This window comes from Ceratotherium simum, chromosome 17 (genome assembly GCF_057802395.1).
Source record: "Ceratotherium simum simum isolate JZ-2026a chromosome 17, ASM5780239v1, whole genome shotgun sequence".
Classification (NCBI taxonomy): Eukaryota; Metazoa; Chordata; class Mammalia; order Perissodactyla; family Rhinocerotidae; genus Ceratotherium; species Ceratotherium simum.
In genome coordinates, this window is record NC_141916.1 from 51,267,080 (window position 1) to 51,289,369 (window position 22,290).

The following is a 22,290-nucleotide window of genomic DNA, read 5'->3' on the forward strand; positions in this document are numbered from 1 at the left end:
TTTTTCTCTTTTCCCTTAAGAAACTATGACATTGCTATTTGTAAGCAGAATTGAAACATTTATCTTTTTCTCTCTATCTGATCCCTCAAAAATTTGAAAAGTCTTGAGGACTGAGTATTCTTATTTTCATGGCAATATAGTTATTTGCATAAGTTCAATAAGAATCTGTTATCCTTATAGCAGGACACAATTGGAAACACTAGTTATATTACCCAGGCTTTGACAGGAATGTTGTATTTGAGAAAAACATGCATAAACTCAGATATGACCGAACAACTTTAAGAGACAAGGATTGACTTTATGGAACAAATAAAATCACTTGGAAATATTGGCCTGATACCTTGCTTACAGTTCCCAGTAACCTTACCAGGTGAGTAAAGCAGGTCACTTCCCTGGCAGGTGCAAGAACCTCAGGACATTTTGGTGACCTTGAAAAGAGAAGAATTCAACCAAATCTGTAGACATTGCAGGCAGAGTCTGATGACAAGTCCTTGGCTTGGCTTTCCTGGCCTTGAGAGTCCCTTAAAGTTCAATCTGAGATTCCCTATGAAAAGTTACAACAAAGCAGATTTAAAGGAGCCTATATGATCAATTGCTGTTCTTGCTATACTTATGTAAATGATTGGGCCAAGTTCACTGAAACTAGACTTATTTTGTGAACCAATGAGTCTAAAGTTGTCTATCTTTGGAAAAAATGAGGTTGATTTTTAGAGAGAAAAATTATGTTTCAATGGAAACTATAATACACATTTGTGGCTATTGGATTCTGGTTCTGTTAATTGTCTTTGAGATTTTGCAAACTGAAGCTGGACAACTTGATGTAAACTTAAGCGAGAACACCATGATAGCCCATGTTTAGACAATCTTCATGCCTGTTTCTGTATAAGCCACTCAAAAAGTTTACCTGAGTACCTGATGACACCATCAGAGACATTTCAAACTGCAGGGGATACTTCAACCCTGACATCTAGAAATCTTCTTGACTGGCCATCACCTGGGCTCAGGAATTGGTTTTTAATTTGCTCCAACTATTAACCTTGTTTTATTTCTGTTTCTCTGGAAATGTTTCTTATTAAATACCTGGTTACTTGCTTACGTAATATAGTCCTAACATTGGGACTCAATTATAAGAGATGATCTCTATAATCATCTCATTATAGAGACGATTCAAAAGACCCAGAGTGAACTCGAATTAAGGAACTAGTCACTGTCAGATGTTCCTCTGACTCATCTTTGTAATGGAGACTGAATCATATTAAAATCCTGGAAACACAAGCACCCAGAAGATCAACTTCCTCCCTGTTAGATACCATCATATGACAAATGACACAGGGAACAGAAACCATGCCATAGAATAACATCACAACCAGGATCACCCAAACCTTGGCTGGCTTCATACTCTAAACTTTGACTTCTTCAAATGGACAAGTGAACCTTTGATAGACCGCAAGTTGCAATACAGAAGACAGCCTCCTAAAGATAAGTAATGAATGACTCCCAGGTTCTTATCTTACTTGTTGGACTATTAGATAGCAGGCTATTTGGCTACATCAGATTTCACCTGAGGTTCCAGGTCCTAATCTTGATTGGTTTACAGGTCTCTTCTCCTGGACTCCCTAAGGATTAAGGTCCATTATGGAGAGGATACTAAAATTTGGCCTGTGTATTTTGCTAATATATGTGGTTGTCTATGTAATTAAAAAATGTGGAATTAAGTGTTGTTCCAAAGCCATTTATCAGAGGATTAAAATATTAGTCATGCAGAACATACCTTACTCTCCCCCACCTGGTACCAAAGAATATTTTAAAATAAATTTAGAACAATTTCATTCCTCTGACCTCAAACTTCACCATTTCACAGCAGGAATCAGCTAGAGTGGTCTTCAGCCCCATTCCCCAAGATTGAGGGATGATCAAAAGAGAGGGAGGATTGAAACTGAGGGTGAAGGAGTTAAAATTTCCCTGGATTAGAGTGAACCTGTGCCTTGTACCGACAAGGGTAACATGGGAATCAAAATAACCAAAGTTTCTGAGCTTGCCTTGCAGAACAGCAGGAGGACCACTGATAAGAGAGAAACCTCCTGACAGCCCCATCCCTGACTAAGCCTCTTGCAGGAACATTGAGAAGCTAAAATGACTGATTGTAAACTTTAGACATCACAGACTAAAATTCCACCAAATGCAACACATAGAACAGACAGTCACGCTTGTGTAGAGGACACTTAGAACTTCACCCCCAAGGCCACATTCTTCCGCTCCTCTACCTAAAACCTCAAATAAAAACTGTTGGTTGTAGCTTTTCAGGGAGTTCAGGATTACAGCATTAGCTGCCTGTTCTCCTTGTTCAGCTCTTTGCAATAAAATTCCTACTTTCTTCCAGCATACCTGGTGTCAGAAGTTGACTTGCTACACAATGGGTGAGTGAACTCACTTCAGGTTCGATATCATTACCACCTGTGGAAGAGAAGAGAGGGAAGCAGGATTGGGCAAAGGAAGAAGCTGGGCTGTGTTGCATTCTCAGTGAGGCCTCAGTCAACTCCAGATGGAGCTCTTAAGCTGGAATAGACATTTTGAGTTTTGCCCAGTTAGAACAAAGTAGCCAGGTCTTTATACTCCTGTATAAATCGTTGGATATGAGCTGCCCTGGAAAGAGAACATGACCTTGGGTGAGTTCATTCTCTTCAACAGAGACAAAGGCTCACACTTGATAGTTGTGTGTTGACCGCTTCCCCAGCAACTGGGAGAATAAGCCCTTCAGTCCTGAAGGAGGCTCTGTCTATCACACCACAGAGTCCACTACAATTTGTCTCCCAGTCTAGATCCACTTCTTCGTGGAAGTGAAGAAAGTCCAGGTTGAAGTTGTGTCTCTTTTCTTGGGATAAACTTGTAAGAAGAGGGTGTGTGGAGTGAATTACAGCCCCTGGTGCTGCAGCTGAGCTCAGAGTCACAACTGATCCTCATCCTCTCCCTCCTTTACTATTCATTCCAGATTTCTATCACTGTCTGCTAGCATCTCTGCCGATCTTTGTCACCTACTTGGGGTTTTAGCCCTTGTTCATCACACAATTCTCAAGATATGACTGCTGAATTTGTCTATTTACCATCAAAATGGGCAATGGATTATAAAAATGTACTCCAGTGGGACAACTGAATGCCAAACATATTTCTTCCTGTGCCTATTGTGTAACAGCAGCCTTACCTGCTGTTCATCAGAGTCAATTATTCATTCCAAGAGTGAGTCATCCAATGAGATGTTGTGCCCCCTGGTGGACGAATTTGTCCTTTAGAGACCATGTTCTCTAAACCCACAGAACCCAGAGTGACTTGGACAGAAGGCACGCATTTCCCAAGTTGGTCATTGGAAATGATGGTAAGCAAAGTCACTCCTGCTTCTGCCCTTTCCAGACCCAAGTATTCTACCTGCTGAGGACAAGCACCACATAAAGGTTGTTGATTTAAAGCCTACACCAAACCTTGGAAGACGGCATCGTGTTGTCATAAGTATTAACTCAGATCTGGCTTTCCAGCTGTGCTTAGTCCTTTCCATTCCTCTATCTGACTTTCAGCTTTATGTCGCTTCTGTTTGTGATATGACCAGTGGATCCATGATCAATTGTCCACTTTCTTACTTCTATGCTTGAAAATGTGTCCCTTGTTCAGACATGATATTTTGTAAAGTCCCATTCCAGTTGATCAAGTATTCTTTAAGCTCATGGATACTGGTTCTGGCTGAGGCCCTGCGGGCAGGACAAGCAATTCTATACCCAGAATAAGCATCTATTCCTGTCAAAGTGAGTCGTGGCTCCTTCCATTGTCAAATGGGTACATATTAGTTAATTTGACAGCAAAGAGCTTATTGTTTTCTTTGAGGCATCTTACAGTGAATTTCTGTTGGTACCGCCTAATCTTATGATTCGGTGGGTAAAACAGAACCCAGCTCATAATGGGCAGTCTGCTCCTGGTCACTTGCTACACCATATTTGCCAGTCACTGATATAGAGATCCCTAGGAAAGAGGTGTTACTTTGGGTGAGGCAATGGGACCACATTGCATGAAATATTCATGTACAGAGGTTTTCACATTTTTATTAGGTTTATTCCTATTTTGTTTTTGGATACTGTTATAAGTGGTATTGCTTTTTAAATTTTATTTATCATTGTATACTGATAACATATAAAAATGATCAATGTTTGTCTATTGAGATTTTACCCAATTACCTTGATAAATTATTTATTCTAGTATGTTATAAATATTAGTTTTTTATGTATACAATTATATTATCTACAAATAAAAATATTTCTTCCTTTCTCATTTTTTATATTTTTAAATTTCTTTATCTTGCCTTATTTCACTGCTGGGATCTTCAATAGATAGGTTGTTGAATAAAATAATTCATAAAGACCATTCTGATCTTGTTCCAGAGCTCAAAAGAAAAACATTCACTCTTTTACCAGAAATATGATGTTAGGTTTAGGATTTGTTGTTGCTGCTGTTAGCTTTTTTTTCCATTTTTCTTTTTAATGTTGACATTTTTTAATCACTTAGGAAAATCCACTTCTAGTTTTCTGAGAGATTTTATAATTATTTGGTGTTAAATTTTATCAAGTGCTTTTCTACTTCTATTGAAATAACATATTTTCTCTCGCTTTCTTACTTTTTTCCAAAATGTAAATCAACCTGAGTTATTAGAATAAACCCCGATTGGTCACGATGTATTATCTTTTCTATATACTAATAGATTTAATTTTTCTGATTTTCCATAAGGTTGGTATTTAACTTGTTTATTTCTGGAAAGGCAGGAACAATTAGCTTCAGTTTTCTGTATTCTCACCCAAAACACTGCATTTCTACCAAACAGTATCTGACTATATATAGATGATAAGGTATGATTTTAGGTTACTTTCACTCAGCAAATGAGGAGAAGGAAGAAAGTTTGAAAATGGAAATTGTTAGGAGAGAGGCAAAAATTTAGTCTTATAGCATCTATATTCCATTTGTGTGGTCCACAAGATATATGCTCCCTGAAGTTGCCCTTAATTGCAGGATAATAGCTGAGGCAAAATAATTGCACCGACTACATTCTTCCATCTGGTACTTCACTCATTAGTGTACTCTCAATCTTCACTGGATTAGCCAACTTCTCACATATAATCCTTCTTTGCTCAGTGCAGTCAGTGTAATAAACATATATGTTATCTATATATCTACAATATATCCTATCATTTAAGTCATTTGTGTTTCTTATAAACCTGAAAGAGAAAATAAAGTATTACACTTGGCAAGTCAAACATTTGAATCACATTCACAGAAAAAATTACTTTTCCAATGTATTATTGCTAGAATCTGCATTGTCTAAAATAAATTTCAATTATTATTCAGAATGTCAAGAGTGTCCAAATTATTCATTTTTATCGACAAATATGCAATTTCAGACACTGCCTGATTTCTCCCAGCCTTTTCCACTTTATCACATCTGGAATATTTGCTGTCCTTTACTTCCAGACATAATACCTGTCTACCCCAATACCTAGTATGATTTAGAATAATTCAGTTCCGTTAGATTCTCTAGTCTAACTGGCCCAGTAGTAAATCTTCAAAAATGTCTTCCTCAGATGTTTTTCATAATCACCAAAACCAGGAATTAACCTAATGTAGGATGCCTTAAGCTCAACATCATCTCCAAGTGACATTTCCCTCTAGCCATTTTTCAAAGATATTACTCTGGAGTTCTGAATAATTACCAGCCCCTAATACAAGATTATTGACCAGGGACCATGCATTAAAGACAAATTTGTAAATTGAAAATATTATCTTTCAGAAAAAGGGTAGCATCAATACTTGGGTCAATAACAATGATCATCAATAAATAATTGGATCAATTAAATTTTCCAAAGTGAAATTTCCTATTTGAGATGACATAATACAGATGTCATTGATTACAGCCTCTTTCCAAAAACAAGCCCAAAAATAACATTTAGAGTAAAAAACCAAAGGAAATCATACATACATACATATATAACATACGCTTATATAGTATATATATTTATAATGTGTTTTATATACATATGTATTATTACTTACTTTTTATTTCAGTATTATTTCTTGACACTTTGAAATATCTACTGTTTTTTCACCATCTACCATCCCATTATAGATTCCTTTCCCATTAGCAATAATTACAATTGAACACATGGAAATTCTACTTTTCCAAACAAGATTCCAGCTACATCCTCCCCAGATACACACTACCTTTATCTCTAGTCCTTCACGACAAATGAGATGGTTAAAGCATACATCCTTCTCTCCTCCATTTCTACATATCTAATACCTCATTCTGTCCTCTCATTGCAAACTGTCAGTGAGAGAGCTGCCTTGTGTTTCTGAGCCATATTCCTAACCCTGCTATTTCAATCTAGAGGAAAAAGCAAACTAAACAAAACAAAGCACAAAAACAATCCAAGCTTCTATTTGCTGTGTGGCCCAATGTGGTGAGGATGCAGGAACCTCCGGGTTTAGATTCCTGTGGCAGCACCCGACACAGTTGCCCTGAGTTCACTCCTGCTTGGTGTGTCCTCAACCACATTCATGGGCTTCCAATAGTATCCAGCAGGCTAAGGTTCTGGATTCTTTCTGTAGTATAATCCAGTCTACTTCCTAAATTTAAAGGATTATAAAATACAAATGGAATTTTGGCATTATTTCAGTGTCTTGTGTTTTTTCCCCCCTCATTACAAGGAATGAGGGAAAACAAATAAAACATATGAATCCATTTATAATGGTATATTTATAACCACATTTCTTAATATCTTACACAACAAAATAGTTTATATATATCATATATACAATATACCATGCCCATGTTCATTTTATTCTTTTTTTTTTTTTTTTTTTTGTGAGGAGAGCAGCCCTGTGCTAACATGTGCCAATCCTCCTCTTTTTTTTGCTGAGGAAGAATGGCCCTGGGCTAACATCCATGCCCATCTTCCTCCACTTTATATGGGACGCCGCCACAGCATGGCTTGCCAAGCAGTGTGTGGGTATGCGCCCGGGATCTGAACCAGCGAACCCCGGGCCGCCGCAGAGGAGCTCGAGCACTTAATGGCTTGCGCCACCGGGCTGGACCCTCATTTTATTCTTTTGATCAAAAATACTCTTCTAGTCTGTCTCCAAATTTTTCATTCAAAAGTGGCCATTTCAATGTCAGTTATAACACAAATTTCAAAGCTAAAATTTCTTTTTGGTTATTCTGTGTATTCCTGCTGAAGCATTTATCACATTATATTCTTTTTATCTAAAGAATAGTTTAATTAGTCTGTGGATACAATTAATGGTTATGTAACTAAGGGAAGAATCACTCTTTCATTCATCTTCGAATCCCAGCACTTAGCATAATTTTAAACACGTTAGAGCCCAGTGACTTTCACTGGCTTCTATAATTTCCTTAGATAAAAGTATTATTCCCAGCAATTCTCGCTTATATGGCTACTATAAATTCATTAGAGATTTTTTAAGATAATGAGAAGACATTTGCAGCAATTTTTTGCATTATTAAACATGTTAAGGAAGCCGGTTGGAAAAAAGTTCTTTAAGCATGTAATTTTAGTTGAAGCCAGTTTTAATTGTAAAGTCCCAATCTCCTGAGGAAAATGCCTTAACTCAAAGCAGCTAGAAAAATTCAACAAAAATAAAGAGTTACCAGTCGGAGGAGATAATTGTCTCATCCAAGATGTTGTAGGCTATGTAATTTTTTCTGGGAGATCATTCCAGCCAATATTTATATAACCTCTGGAATTTTATAAATTCCTACAGGAAATAGAGATGGTTTGTTAAAATAACTCTCTTATTTTTGTCTATTACCTCACAATATAATATCTTACATATTACTTATTTAAAGTAATATTTTTGACATTATACTGCTACTTTTCAATGCCATTAAAAAAAATGGAGACAAAGTGTTCCTTATGGTAAGATTTCCTCCAGAATTTATACATTGGTTACTGTCTCACAAGGAGAAGGATCTATCAATCCATGCATAACCTTAACTTAGGGTCAATGAAGTTCACAAACTCCAGGATTCAAATATTGAGCAGTAAATATTCAGTCCATGGGCAAAGGAGGTGGTTAATCACTGTAAACACAAGTAATAGAAACAGCAAGAGTAGGAGAAAAATGTAGCAAAGTCAGATGAGAGTGGTGCTAGGACAGAATTTAGAACCAGTCCTGAATTTTGTAGCCAGAGCAATAGTTTTGTCTCATACGCCAGACATTGTTTTGAGTAAATAACTATGAATGGATCATTTGAAAATGATCAGATGAAGAGACTATTGATTGATTGCTCCTCTTCTATAAAGGAGGACAAAGCTTCTTAGAGTAGAAAAGCTGAGACTTGTGGGAAAATAAATTTTTTGCTTAAAAAATAAGTATAATTACTACCTCAGTGACCAGAAATGCTGGGATAATAAGTAAAACATGGAGATATTATTTAGATATTAGAAAAAGGAAAATAAATAAATACACAAATAAATTTTCTAGAGAACTCACTTTTCCTAGGATCCAGGGACTCAGTGCAATACATCTGCTTGGCAGTTGCCTTTGCCAACCCCTCTTAATTTTGCTTTTTTATACATATTTTATTCAAAATATCCTCTTATTATAGTATACATTGACTTTTTCTCTCAGTTAAAAGAATACAAAAAGGTGGAAACAAATAATCTCCTCTTATGTAGATTTTACGGAATTCAGATCCTTCAGGAATAATTTCCAGATATTCTGGTTTTAGTAAATGCTGAGAAATTGTGTTCTGAGATTTGATCCTAAAGTTCCAGTTTGGAAATGCTGAAGTTCTTCTTTAAAATTTTGTAGTTTAGTCACTTTTCCCATTTCTATCTTCAATGTTATGTAAACTCCAGACCAAAAAAGATGTTCAACAGAAATTTTTAATGCCTCAACAGTCATCACCTCCTCTTTGCTGAAATAGTATTAAGAACATTAAAGGTCAGGAAAGCAGTCACTTCACAGGAGTGAGAGAAAGAGACTAAGTACCACATTGTAAGTCCCCTCTGTGGGTATATCACCTATAATCATTCCAAAGCCTCAATTCAGAGCAAACTTTTTTGTAAAAACTCATGCCACTCTAGGTGTTTTCCCTTTTAATCAAAACATGGGTGATACCTACACATGCTTCCTGAGACTCCCAGTCCAATCACCAGCAGAAGGCACAGAAGAGTCAGAGCCAAGGCCCTTTGACGCCATAGCTGGGAAGGAGCAGGAGGCGCTGTGGAAAGCAAAATTAGCAAAGAGGTCTGGCAATGGTATACATCTTAATTTGAATCATTCACTCATTCATTTTGTCTTTATGTCTTTCCTAATGTGTCCTTGGTCAAGGAATGTGGTTTGCTAGAAACTCAAGGACGTTTTTAAATACCTTTTTAAAGAACAAGTCAAAAATATTTTGTTAGTTGTTTTGCATGCAAGCTAGTTCTCACAAGAAAGGCTGTTAATTGGTAGGCTGATTCAAGAAACAAAGAGGCAAAAATGGGGTTTAAGAAAGAGAAGTAAGAAAACCAATCAATCTGAATACAACATATCCTGTCTATACAAATTTGGGGAAAGAAATTATGAACTTTATATTATAATTTAATTATTATTAATTCACTACGTGAATCAAATTATCTTGTGTATATATGAGTACTAGATATTTCAAAAATACAATTCAGAGATACCAAGAAAATCTTACTAAACTTCTAGTCTTTGTCCTACATGTCACAGTTGTTTATACAATAATATTGTGAAACAGAGAAAACTGCAAATAAAATGTGAAACAACTTTTTTAGATTTTGGAAAATAGTTAATACTGAAAGAACTATCTAGTCAAGATCTTATCTAAGGTTAGAAGTATGACCTCAAGAACTATCTTTCTTAAGAATTATTTTCTCAATTATTTATGTAGTTACTTATTCAAAAGTTATCTATTGAATACCTTCTGTATACTAAACGCTATTCTTGGTGCCAACAATACAGAAATGAGCAAGACATACAAGTCCCTGCTCTCATGGAATACAAATTTTAATTGTAAATGAAAATAAATAAATAGATAAATAGATAGTTCTCAAATTGTGCTACAGTATGCGGAGATTTGAAACTAACTTATATTACAGAGAGCAGGTAGTTCAGATCTTACAGCCAGTGAGAATCAGTGTGCCAAATCAGTGGGACTGATTACAGGGAGCAAGAACATCTAGTTCAAAGACCCTAATTTGGGGAAAAACCTTACCTATTTGAAATACAGAAAAAAATCACAGTGGCTAAAGAATTGTGGCCAAGATGAGAAATGATGTTAGAGGAGGTCAAAGAAAGAGGAGACAGACTATTCCCAGTCTTTGTTAATCACAGTAAGGGAATTGCAGTTTTTTGGAAAACCACTGAAAGAGGTTAATCAGGAAGGGAAAATAATTGAGTTGTTTTTTCAGAAAGACACTGTTACTACATCTGGAGAATGAATTGTAGGGCTGCGGTATCCGAAGTAGGGAGAATAGCAAGAAACCTATTGTAGTATGTCACGCGAGAGAGAATAGTAGCTTGAAATACTAGTATCAGAAAATGTGATGACCCATGGATAGAGTAAGAATACATTTTGAAGTTAGAATTTATAGTACAAATTTATGAAATGTTTATGAGAGATTTTTGACTTGATAAAGTTGGTAGATAATAAGATATGAACATTTATAGGCAGTATAGCATAGTGATAAAAAGCATAGCACATTCTCTAGGGCTAGTATACCTGGGCTTGAAGCCTGGTTCTGCTGCTTATCACTTGTGGGACTGTGGATAAGTAATCAAACCTCTCTGTGTCTTAGTCTGTAGTGGTTAAAAAAAGAAAGCCACAAAGCATTAGAGATTAAGTGATTCAGTATTTTTAAGATGATTAGAACAGTGCTGGCACCTAGCAAACACTTGGTGATTGTATTTAAATATGTATCTATATTTGTATTTCATGAAGTGAGGATTATTGGGGAGAGGGAACAGTTTTAAAGGAAAAATAAATATTTCTATTTTTGCCATTTAAAATTTGAAGTGAAATTAGAATTTCATATTCATGTGGAAATATGAAACAGGCACTTGTATTTTCTAGTCTGAAGAGCCAAGGAAAGGCCATGAGGAGATATTTGGGATTCATTATGTTTGAATCCAGATGACTGAATGAGGCAACTTAGCAAAGTACATTTAGTGACACAAGAAAAGGGGACCCAGGACAGAGACCTGGAGTGTTCCATAATACAAAGTTTGACCTAAAGGGAAGAGTGAAAAAAGAAGACTGAGAGGGAGCAGCCATTGTGATGGCAGAAACCATGAAGATGTGTCCATGAGAATGTGCAACAAAATTCTCTAAAGAAGAAGGACTGTTAAACTTTGTGAATGCTCCAGGGAAGTCAAGTAATAAAAGAACAGAGATCTGGGGGTCCCAGATGGCAGCACAGAAAGATCCTGAACTCACCTTCTCCGAGGGACATACCAAATTTATGTATGGATACAGATCATCTCCCTCTGTAAAAGATCTGAAAACTAGATGAACCACTCTCCACAAATAGGGTAAAATGACCACATCAAGAGAGGTAGGAGAGCAGAGACAAGGTCTTGCAAAAAACCCCACCCCCACCATGGTGACACAAAACAGGGGGGGATCTCACCAGAGAGGCTCTTCTCCTGGAGGAGCGAGAAGTTGGTGCCCCACATAAGGCACCCCAACCCCTGAGATCTGCACTGGAGAGTCAAGCCCCCAAAACGTCTGGTTTAAAAATCAACAGGGTTGATGTCCAAGGAACTCAAAGTGTTATAGGAAACTGAGACTCCCCTCTTAAAGGGCTCATGTGTAGTTTTACTCACCCAGAGACTCAGTGAAAAAACAGCAGTTTGAAAAACTCCTAGCCTATATGTGAAGGAGATTCATTTGTTAACCTAACTGCATAGGCTGGAGGGGCCAGGGACAATTGAAAGGCTCCCTGGTGATGGAGGCCCTGGTGGATGCCATTATTGCACTCCCCACTGCTAGCACATGTGGGTGAGCTCAGAGATGGCACCCTCCCACCACCTAGCTAGGACAGGATGGGGCAGGCAGTCATGGCACTATCCTACTGCCCTGCTGAAACCAGAAAGCATGGGTGGTTGCAACACTCTCCTGCTCCCTAGCTGGGGCTGACAAGAGTGAGCAGTCATGACATTCTCTTGCTCCTAGCCTAAAGCTAGGAGGGCAATGTCAAGACATTTTCCTGCTGCCTTCCTGAAGCCAGAGAATGTGCTCATTCCCTAAACTTTGCAGCTATCTTGCTAAAACCAGTGGCTGCATGCAATCCACACAGAGGATACCCCTTAATTGCCTGATGCTGGTGGCCAAGAGGGCTGGCATACCTGAGCTCTACAAGACTTCAAGAATCAGAAAGACAGTTTTTAGTAGGCTACCACCCCTAGGGCACTGTACAGAAAGCAGATTGAAACACAAGCCCAGTCTTCTTGTGAAAAAGGACTATTTACTTAGCCTGGAACATCAGCCTGAGGGACAGGCTTCAGGTTTCCTACATACTTAGATGCTAAGGAGACACAATCAGGGAACATGAAAAGGGAGACACTATCTTTGCACACCCCTTTGGCCTTGCCACAGCTCAATGAAACTTCTCAGAAAGGAGCTCAACTCTCATCTGGAGCCCCAAAATCTCCAATGATTGCCCAGGGGACACCTTCAGATCTCCTGGGCTGGAGGCCAGCAGGAATAACGATAGCAGTCCCATAGGACTGTATATGTTTGCATAGATTAAAAGCTGCTGCCTGAGGGTCTGGTTTCTAATCAGCCTCAAATTAGGTGCTAAATGAGATTCCTCCCTATGGAACACTGACAGATCTTGGAACACCCTCAACAATGGGGCCATATCAAGAATAAATCATGTGATCTAGCTAATCACAAAGGTTTGAGGGACAACCAAGAGCTAAAGCAAACAAGAGAACAAGACAAATTCCCAGAAAAAGACCTTCAGGATATGGAGATAAGTAATCTTCCTGATAAAGAGTTCCAAGTAATGGTCATAAAAATGCTCACCAAATTTGGGAGAAGAATGGATGAACACAGTGAGAACTTCAACAAAGAGATAGAAAATATAAGAGAATCCCAAACAGAAGTAACAGAGCTGAAGAATACAATAAGTGAACTGAGAAAACCACTAACTAGAGGGGTTCAAGAGCAGACTGGATGAAGCCTATGAATGGATCAATGAGATGGAAGACAAACCAACAGAACTCACTCAGACAAAGCAGCAAAAAGAAAAAAAAAATTTAAATGAAGATAACTTAAGGGACCTGTGGGACAAAGATCAAGCAGAATAACATTCACACTATAGGGATCCCAGAAGGAGAAGAGTGAGAGAAAGAGGCAGAAAAATTATTTGAAGAAATAATGGCTGAAAAATTCCCTCACCTGGGGAAGGAAACAGACATCCAGGTTGAGGAAGCCCAGAGAGTTCCAAATAAGATGAACCCAAAGAGATCCACATCAAGACACATTATAATTAAAATGGCAAAAATTAAACATAAAGAGATAATCTTAAAAGCAGCAGAAGAAAAACAAATTGTTAATACAAGGGAAACCTAATAAGACTATCAGCATAAGATTTCTCAGCAGAAACTTTACAGGCCAGAAGAGAATGGCATGACATATTCAAAGTGCTGAAAGAAAAACTTTCCAACCAAAAATACTCTATATGGCAAGGTTATTGCTCAGATTTGAGAGATAGATAAAGACTTTTCCACATAAGCAAAAACTGAAGGAGTTCATCACTACTAAACTGGTCTTACAAGAAATATAAAAGAGACTACTTTAAGCCTAAAGGAAATGGCACTAATTAATAATAAGAAAATATATGAAAGTAAAAATCTCACTGGAAAAGGTAAATATATAGTAAATATAGTGAATTAATCACTTATATAACTACTAAGACAGGTAAAAGACAAAAGTAGTAAAATTAACTAAAACTACAATAATTAGTTAAGGGATACATAAAATAAAAAGATGTAAAAAGTCACATCAAAAATATAAAACATGGAAGAGGGGAGCAAAAATGTGGACTTTTGTAATGTGTTCAAATTTAAGTTGTTATCAACTTAAAGTAGACCATTATATACATAGGATAATATATATAAACCTCACAGTAACCACAAAGCAAAAATTTACACTAAATACATAAAGGAAAATGAGAAATAATTCTAAATATCTAAAGAAAGTCATCAAACCACAAGGAAAGAGACAAAGAGAACAAAGGAACAGAGAGGAAAAACAAAAACAGTCAGAAAACAATTAACAAATGGTAATAAGTACATACCTTTCAATAATTACTATAAATGTAAATGGACTAAATATTCCAATCAAAAGACATGGAGTGAATTAATGGATTGAAAAAAAACAAGACATATAGACATATCTACATGCTGCCAACAGGAGATGGAAGATGATACTCCAAGCAAACGGCAACCAAACAAAAAGTAGATGTAGCCACACTTATAGCAGACAAAATAGACTTCAAGCAAAAAAAGACAGCAAGAGACAAAGATGGACATAGTATAATGAAAAGGGGACAATTCATCAAGACATAACATCTCTTAATATATATGGACCTAACATCAGAGCACCAAAGTAAATAAAGCAATTATTGACAGATCTAAAGGGAGAAATTGATAGCCATACAATAATAGTAGGGGACTTTAATACTCTACTTAATATCAATGGATAGATCACCCCGACAGAAAGTCAACAAGGAAACATTGGTCTTTTTTTTGTGTGTGTGAGGAAGATCGGCCCTGAGCTAACATCTGCCAATCCTCCTCTTTTTGCTGAGGAAGACTGGCCCTGGGCTAACATCCGTGCCCATCTTCCTCCACTTTATATGGGACGTCGCCACAGCTTGGCTTAGACAGGTGGTGCATTGGTGCGCGCCCAGGATCTGAACTGGTGAACCCCGGGCCGCCACAGTGGGAGCGCACACACTTAACCACTTGCACCACCAGGCCGGCCCCGGAAACATTGGTCTTAAATGATACATTAGACCAGATGAACTTAATAGATATCTATAGAACATTCCATCCAAAAACAACAGCATACATATACTTCTCAAGTTCACATGGAACATTCTCAAAGATAGACCATATGCTGGGAAACAAAATAAGTCTCATTAAATTTAAGAAGATTGAAATCATATCACACATCTTTTCTGACCACAATGGTATGAAACTAGAAATCAACTAGAAGAAGAAAGCTGGAAAATTCAGAAATATGAGGAGACTAAATAACATGCTACTGAACAACAATTGGATCAATGAAGAAATCAAAGGAGAAATAAAAAATACCTGGAAACAAATGAAAATGAAAACACAACCTACTAAAATCTATGAGATGCAGCAAAGGCAGTACTAAGAGAGAAGTTTTTGCAGTACAGGCCTACCTCAAGAAACGAGAAAAATTTCAACTGAACAATCTAACATTACACCTAAAGGAACTAGAAAAAGAAGAATAAACATAGCCTAAAATCAGTATAAAGAAAGAAATAACAAAAATCAGAGCATAAATAAATAATGTAGAGACTAAAAAGACAATAGAAAGGATCAATAAAACTAAGAGCTCGTTCTTTGAAAAGATAAACAAAATTGACAAACCTTTAGCTAGACTCACCAAGAAAAAGAGAGAAGGCTCAAATAAATACAATGAGAAACTAAAGAGGAGAAATTACAATGGATACCATGGAAATACAAAGGATTATTAGAGAATACAATGAGAAGCTATACAGCAACAAAATGGATAACCTAGAAGAAATGGATAAGTTCCTAGAATGAGACAACCTTCCAAAACTGAATCAAGAAGAAACAGAGAATCTGAAGAGACTAGTCACTTGTAAGGAGATGGAAACAGTAATCAAAATCCTCCCAAAAAACAAAAGTCCAGGACAAAATGGCTTCTCTGGTGAATTCTACCAAACATTCAAGGAAGATTTAATACTTACTCTTCTCAAACTCTTCCAGAAAACAGAAGAGAAGAAGAGGCTTCCTAACTCATTTTATGAGGCCAAGATTACCCTGATACCAAAAACAGACAAGGACAACATGAAAAAAGAAAATTACAGGCCAATTTTGCTCATGAACATAGATGAAAAATTTCTTGACAAAATACTAGTAAATTGAATACAACAATGCATTAAAAGGATCATACACCATGATCAAGTGGGATTTATTCCAGGGATGCAAGGATGGTTCAACATCCACAAATAAATCAATGTGATGCACCACATTAACAACATGAAGAATAAAAGTCACATGATCATCTCAATAGATGCTGAGAAAGCATTTGACAAGATTCAGTATCCATTTATGATAAAAAGTCTCAATAAAATGGGTATAGAAGTAAAATACCTTAACATTGTAAATGCCATAAATGACAAACCCACAGCTAACACAATACTCAATGGATAAAAACTGAAAGCTATTTGCCTAAGAACAGGAACAAGACAAGGATGTCCACTTTTGCCACTCTTAGTCAACATAGTATTGGAAATCCTAGCCACAGCAATTAGGCAAGAAAAAGAAATAAAAGGGATCCAAATTGGAAAGGAAGAAGTAAATCAGTTACTATTTGCAGAAGAAATGATACTATATACATAAAACTCTAAGAACTCCACCAAAAAACTTTTTGAACTAATAAATGAATATAGTAAGGTGGCAGGTTACAAAATCAACATACAAAAATCTGTTGTATTTCTATACACTAACAACGAACTAGGAGAAAAAGAAATCAAAAATACAATGCCACTTACAATGGCAACAAAAAGAATAAAATACCTGGAAAAAACTTAACCAAGGAGGTGAAAGATCTATAAACTGAAAACTATAAGACATTGTTGAAAGAAAATGAAGAAGACACAAAGAAATGGAAAGATAGTCCATGCTCATGGATTGGAAGAATTAACATAGTTAAAACGTCCATATTACCTAAAGCAACCTCCATATTCAATACAATCACTATCAAAATACCAACAACAGTTTTCACAGAAAAAGAACAAAGAATCCTAAAATTTATATGGAACTGCACAAGATCATGAATAGCCAAACTAATTCTGAGAAAAAAGAACAAAGTTCGACGTATCACACTCCTTGATTTCAAACTACACTACAAAGCTATGGTAATCAAACAGTATGGTATTGGCATAAAAACAGACACATAGATCAATGGAATTAAATAGAGAGCCCAGAAATAAACCCAGCCATATATAGTCAATTAATTTGTGACAAAGGAGGCAAGAATGTATAATGAGGAAATGACAGTTTCTTCAATAAGTAGTGTTGGGAAAACTGGACAGCTACATGCAGAAGAATGAAACTGGACCACTATCTTACATCATATACAAAAATTAATTCAAAATGGATTAAATACTCAAATGTAAGACCTGAAACCATAAAACATCTAGAAGCAAACATATGCAGTAAGCTCTTTGACATCAGTCTTAACAATGTTTTTTTGGGCCTGACTCCAAAGGTAAGGAAAACAAAAGCAAAAATAAACAAAAAGGACTACATCAGACTGAAAAGCTTCTGTACAACAAAAGAAACCATCAATAAAATGAAAAGGCAACCCAGCAAATGGGAGAGGGAAAAACAAACGTAGCCTAAAATCAGTATAAAGAAAGAAATAACAAAAATCAGAGCATAAATAAATAATATAGAGACTAAAAAGACAATAGAAAGGATCAATAAAACTGAGAGCTGAATGGAAAAATACAAAGTTTCCAGGTACAGTGTGGTTTTGAATGTTATATCTTTCAATATTTCTTTATCTCTTTTCATTTTTGAATCCTTGATATGTCCTTTCATCTAACTAAACCTCTTCTATATTTTACTAAGTTGGGAAAAGATGTCCAAAAGAAGTAGGAGAAATTTTATGGTAACATATACTTAACTTGGTAGAAAATCAAATGAAATCCTCTAAAACTTCTCTTTGTCTGTTTCTCTTTCTCTTTGCCTCTCCATTTCTCTCTTTTACACACACACACATACACACTCACTAGCATTTTCTTATTAAAAAAAACATTAAAAAACTTGACTTTCCTGGGCAACATATGTTCCTTGTTTCATGGCTTCCTTTGATGAGAAAAAAAAAGAAAATTTGCAATCCAGTCATGTGAAAATACTATCCTCTCTTAATTATCTTGAGTGTGGTATTAAAAAATAGAAAAATCGTAAAAGATTGAGTGTTCAATGCACTTATCAGTGCCTTAAAAAAAAAACCTTTATAATCATTTGTATGACACTTTTGCCAGCTTTAGTAAAAATGGGAGGATTAATTAAAAAATCAAATTGAAGGATCATTGTTGATTCACTAATAACTACAGTGCAGGACTTCTACCCTTACATTTCTGCCACCTTACAACACATCCACAGCTCAAAATCTTACCATTTATCCCCAATTTGTCCAACTCCCGGATGTTTTCTGTCTTACTGGAGTCCTGGAATTTTAGATCTGCATCAGTACTTCTTCAGACATTGATGGCTATGAAGAGAAATTCGACAAACTGCAAAAAAAAAAAAAAAGATGGCGGTGAACTAACAGACTTAATGTTAAACAGGAGTTGTGATTTTAAACTTCTGTTTATAAACCGAAGCTTACACTTCTGTTTTTGAATCCACTGTACCAATCACCCACAGGTCTACAAATGAGCTGCAGCACATCTGTGGCCTCAGAAAGAACAGAGAGCTGTTGCAAGAGGGAACATCTTTCTTCCTCTTATCTCTTCCTTTTTCTCATTTCTCTCTGTCTCCCAACTACAGAAAGCAGTTTTTAAAATTGTGTTTGGATGTTATTAGTGTCCTGCAAGGGGGCACAAATCACTAGCACCACATGGTGCAGATACAACATAGAATTTATTGGAGAAAAGCTCTCAGGCAGAGAAGACAGAACATGGTCCTCAAACACTCACATTTCTACAGCAATGGCCTGGCATAGGTGTCCCGTATGTGTCGTGACAAAGGTCCTGATAGAGGGGGTTTGCCTTAGCCAGGAGACTGCACATGCACAGAGAGCACTCCCAGAGAGAGGGAGAGCGTAAGCCCCGCCCTGTCACCCTGTTACGTGGTACGGGTTAGCCTAAGGGGAGCTAGGGAACACCTGGTTTCTCTAGTAACAAGAGACATATTTAGGGATCTGGGGCCCAGGAGCCATGCCAGGGAGAATGCATACTGACGGCCAAAGTCGGTTTACCAAAGACTCTAGAAATAGCTTTGCGGGCCAGGAAAACTGAGATCAGTCTTGCTGTCTCTGCAGACGGGCTCAATCCAGACCAAAGAGGTTATTATTTTTTTTTCTGGCAGGCAGGTAGAATATAAGCAGTAAGCCTTGAGCAATTGGAGTCCCTCAAGTTTCATCTTCTCAGTTCTTGTATAAATTTTGTCCTTTTGTAATGATCTTTTTGTAGGACGCATCACGTGATACAGGCTACAGTTCTATGGCCAGAACTGGAAATCTTCCTGTTGTTCATTGTATAAAACCTACTGAGCATATATGTATACACAGGAGCAAATGGTCAAACAATACATCCACACCAGTTTTTCTGGGACAATATTTACTAGGGAACAATATCACAGATGCAGAACCAACTGCAGTTGTGTAGCTTTCCTCTCACCTATCTCACACTGGGGCAACATGCAGTAATCCAGTAGGTCTGGATATCAGACTCATTGGAGGAGATTCTGATGCTGCACATGGGTGTGTAGGGGCGTGGCTGAGGAATGGCAGCCTCTCTGTTGGCATGATTAAGGGATGCATTCTAAGCTTTTTGGTCATGGCAATATGACATGGGAAAATCTTGCTTCTCTTCTGTTCTGCTGCCTCAGTATTTTTGCCACAGAGACCACCAGCCTCCCTCCCTATGTCTGCAACTGGAAGATGTGTCAGAGCCTACCACCTGATCCCTCACTTATGCATGCTATCCAAACTGTCTTAAGCACTCAAGCATAGCCAGTTACTTTGCAGACTTAAAGGAGCTAATCCTGAAGCAAATCAGTATTGGATGAGTTAATTCTTACCTCTCGTTTTAGTCTTGAGTCCAAAGTGTGGTTGACATTTAACCCACTCCAAGTGAGCAAACACTTCAACCTGTAAAGGCTACAAGGCTGGGTCACCAGAGCAGATAGCCACCAGAAGGGAAGACTCAGGGCCACTTAGCATGTAGAAAGCTGGAAAGTACGTAACTCCTGCTTTTACAGCAACAAAGCAAAGCTGGAGAGTCTGCAAATTCACAGCTTTCTTAAACCCATCAGAGATCTGAGGTCACATGGCAATCAACTAAGCTGAAATCGAAGGAAAGACAGGTACCTCCGAGGAAAGACAGGGCATGAAATCTTGCTTACCTGGGGTGAATACTCAACTCATATAAGCTGTTACAACCAATTCAGCTGAAGCTTTTAGCTAGTTGCTAAAGGCAGAGTGTGATTTTGCATGAGAGCTTAGAACCCCTGAGAGCTGCAGACACAAAGGCAAATCACACCCACGGACCTCACCGGATGCTGCAAGTTTGAGGGCAGGTTAGGAGACTTTAGAAAGTTTCTCTTATGTTGCAGGCCTGGGGGAGATGAACAGCAATCATTGTGCAAAAGACACAGAGCCCCACCTGGAAATTTCTCCCCTGTGGAGCAAAAACCTTAAGCCACTGGGGGCAAAGCAGGAAATTCTCCCTGTCAGGCCACAGGTAAGGATTCATTACAGCCAGAAGCGAAACAGAAACATATCTATACTCTTGGGGAAAGACAGGAAAATGTTGTGATAGTATTTACAGTGGCTTCTAGAAAGCTCTAGGTACTCACAGTGGTAATTCCTTGATACACACCCTGTCTCAACTCTCCATGTTCCTCCAGCGTTTCTCTCGTCTTCAGATGAACTGCTTCCCAGCATGTCATGTTGTCTTTTCCACTTCCCCTTTCTCTGGGTCCTTCCCACCCTTGAAGGGGCAGCAATCCCTCTTGACTTTGGTGCACATTCTTTTCCTGTCCTCAGTCTCTGGGCTGTATCACTACTTAAGGGTTCACAAAGAAATATAAACAGATAATTGAGAAAAATCCCAAACAAAGCCCTAGAGTGTCGAACAATTTAAAAGATAAGAAAAATTGTTGTGACCTAACTAGGGTTGTCAGGTAAAATACAAGGTATCCACTTAAATTTGAATTTAAAACTGAAAATGATTTATTTTTTGTGCAAGTATTCTTCATGCAATGTTTGTATTTGTTGTATTTGCAATATTTGTTGCTAAGTTAAAATTTAACTGGGAATTCCAGATTTTAATTTGCTAAATCTGCCCACTCTACACATGAGTAGGTTGGCTAGAAAAAAGGAGAAAATCTGTATAGGTAGTAATAATTCTTTTAATGAGAAGGAAGGTTTATACTGACACATTCTAAAGTGTACTCTCCCCATCCCTCTACACACATATCAGTCATCCTATCTATTACCCAATCCCAGGATGTTTCATATTATTGATTGAGTATTTAGGTGCCCAGTTACCATTTTCCAAATGACTGAAAGGCATCAAGAAATTCATTGTGTTTTTTATGCAATTGTTGCCTGCTACTTTAGGCTCTGACCATCACAAGTCTCAAAAAGCTTACTGAATGAATCAGGAGCACAGTTACTGAGGTTTCTGCAAAGTTGGTTTGCTAGTAAAGGAAACTCCATAACACAAACTTCTAAATCTCAGCTGCCACAACAGGTGGAGTGAAATAACACAAAACTGAAACATAGGTACTGAGACACCAGAATGCTTGGTCCAGCAGTGCCCATCTCCACCTCTCCTTATTTCTCAGGGCAACCGGAGATCTGGAGGGGAACCAGCACCCCACAAGCTCAGCGCAGTAGTCACTGGGGGTGAGAGTGGTCAAGGGAACGTTGCCAGGCAACAGACTCAACCCCAGACCATCTTCAGATCATTACACACTAAACACTGGTTGAGTTGGTTGCCTGGCAACATTCTCTTGACTGACCTCACTCCAGGGACTGCTGTACCATATTCTTGGTTACTGCCTTTAGAGGCAGTTGGATTCCAAATTTCACATAATATAATTATTAATAATATAATTGTTTTTATTCTCCACTTTGTCTAAAACATTCAATACTCATTCTGAAGTAACTCATCTCAAAATCCAATGCTAGAAAACACGAACAAAATTGGGGAAAATGTATAGGCATATGCAATGATTTAAATGTTTTTAAAAGGCTTTATA

At 37.4% G+C, this 22,290-nt stretch overlaps 1 protein-coding gene across 1 annotated transcript in view; it reads right to left on the reverse strand.

Moving 5' to 3' along the window:
• LOC106803214 (uncharacterized) overlaps positions 1 to 18,722 on the reverse strand; it is a 47,569-nt gene extending 28,847 nt beyond the window's left edge. The window contains exons 1-6 of the mRNA XM_087441922.1: positions 18,689 to 18,722; positions 18,476 to 18,593; positions 9,176 to 9,274; positions 7,697 to 7,803; positions 2,386 to 2,454; positions 368 to 544 (exon numbers count right to left, since the gene is read on the reverse strand). The gene's annotated coding sequence lies outside the window, so the exon portion shown is untranslated. The remainder of the gene's footprint in view (positions 1 to 367; positions 545 to 2,385; positions 2,455 to 7,696; positions 7,804 to 9,175; positions 9,275 to 18,475; positions 18,594 to 18,688) is intronic.
• Positions 18,723 to 22,290: the final 3,568 nt, after the last annotated feature.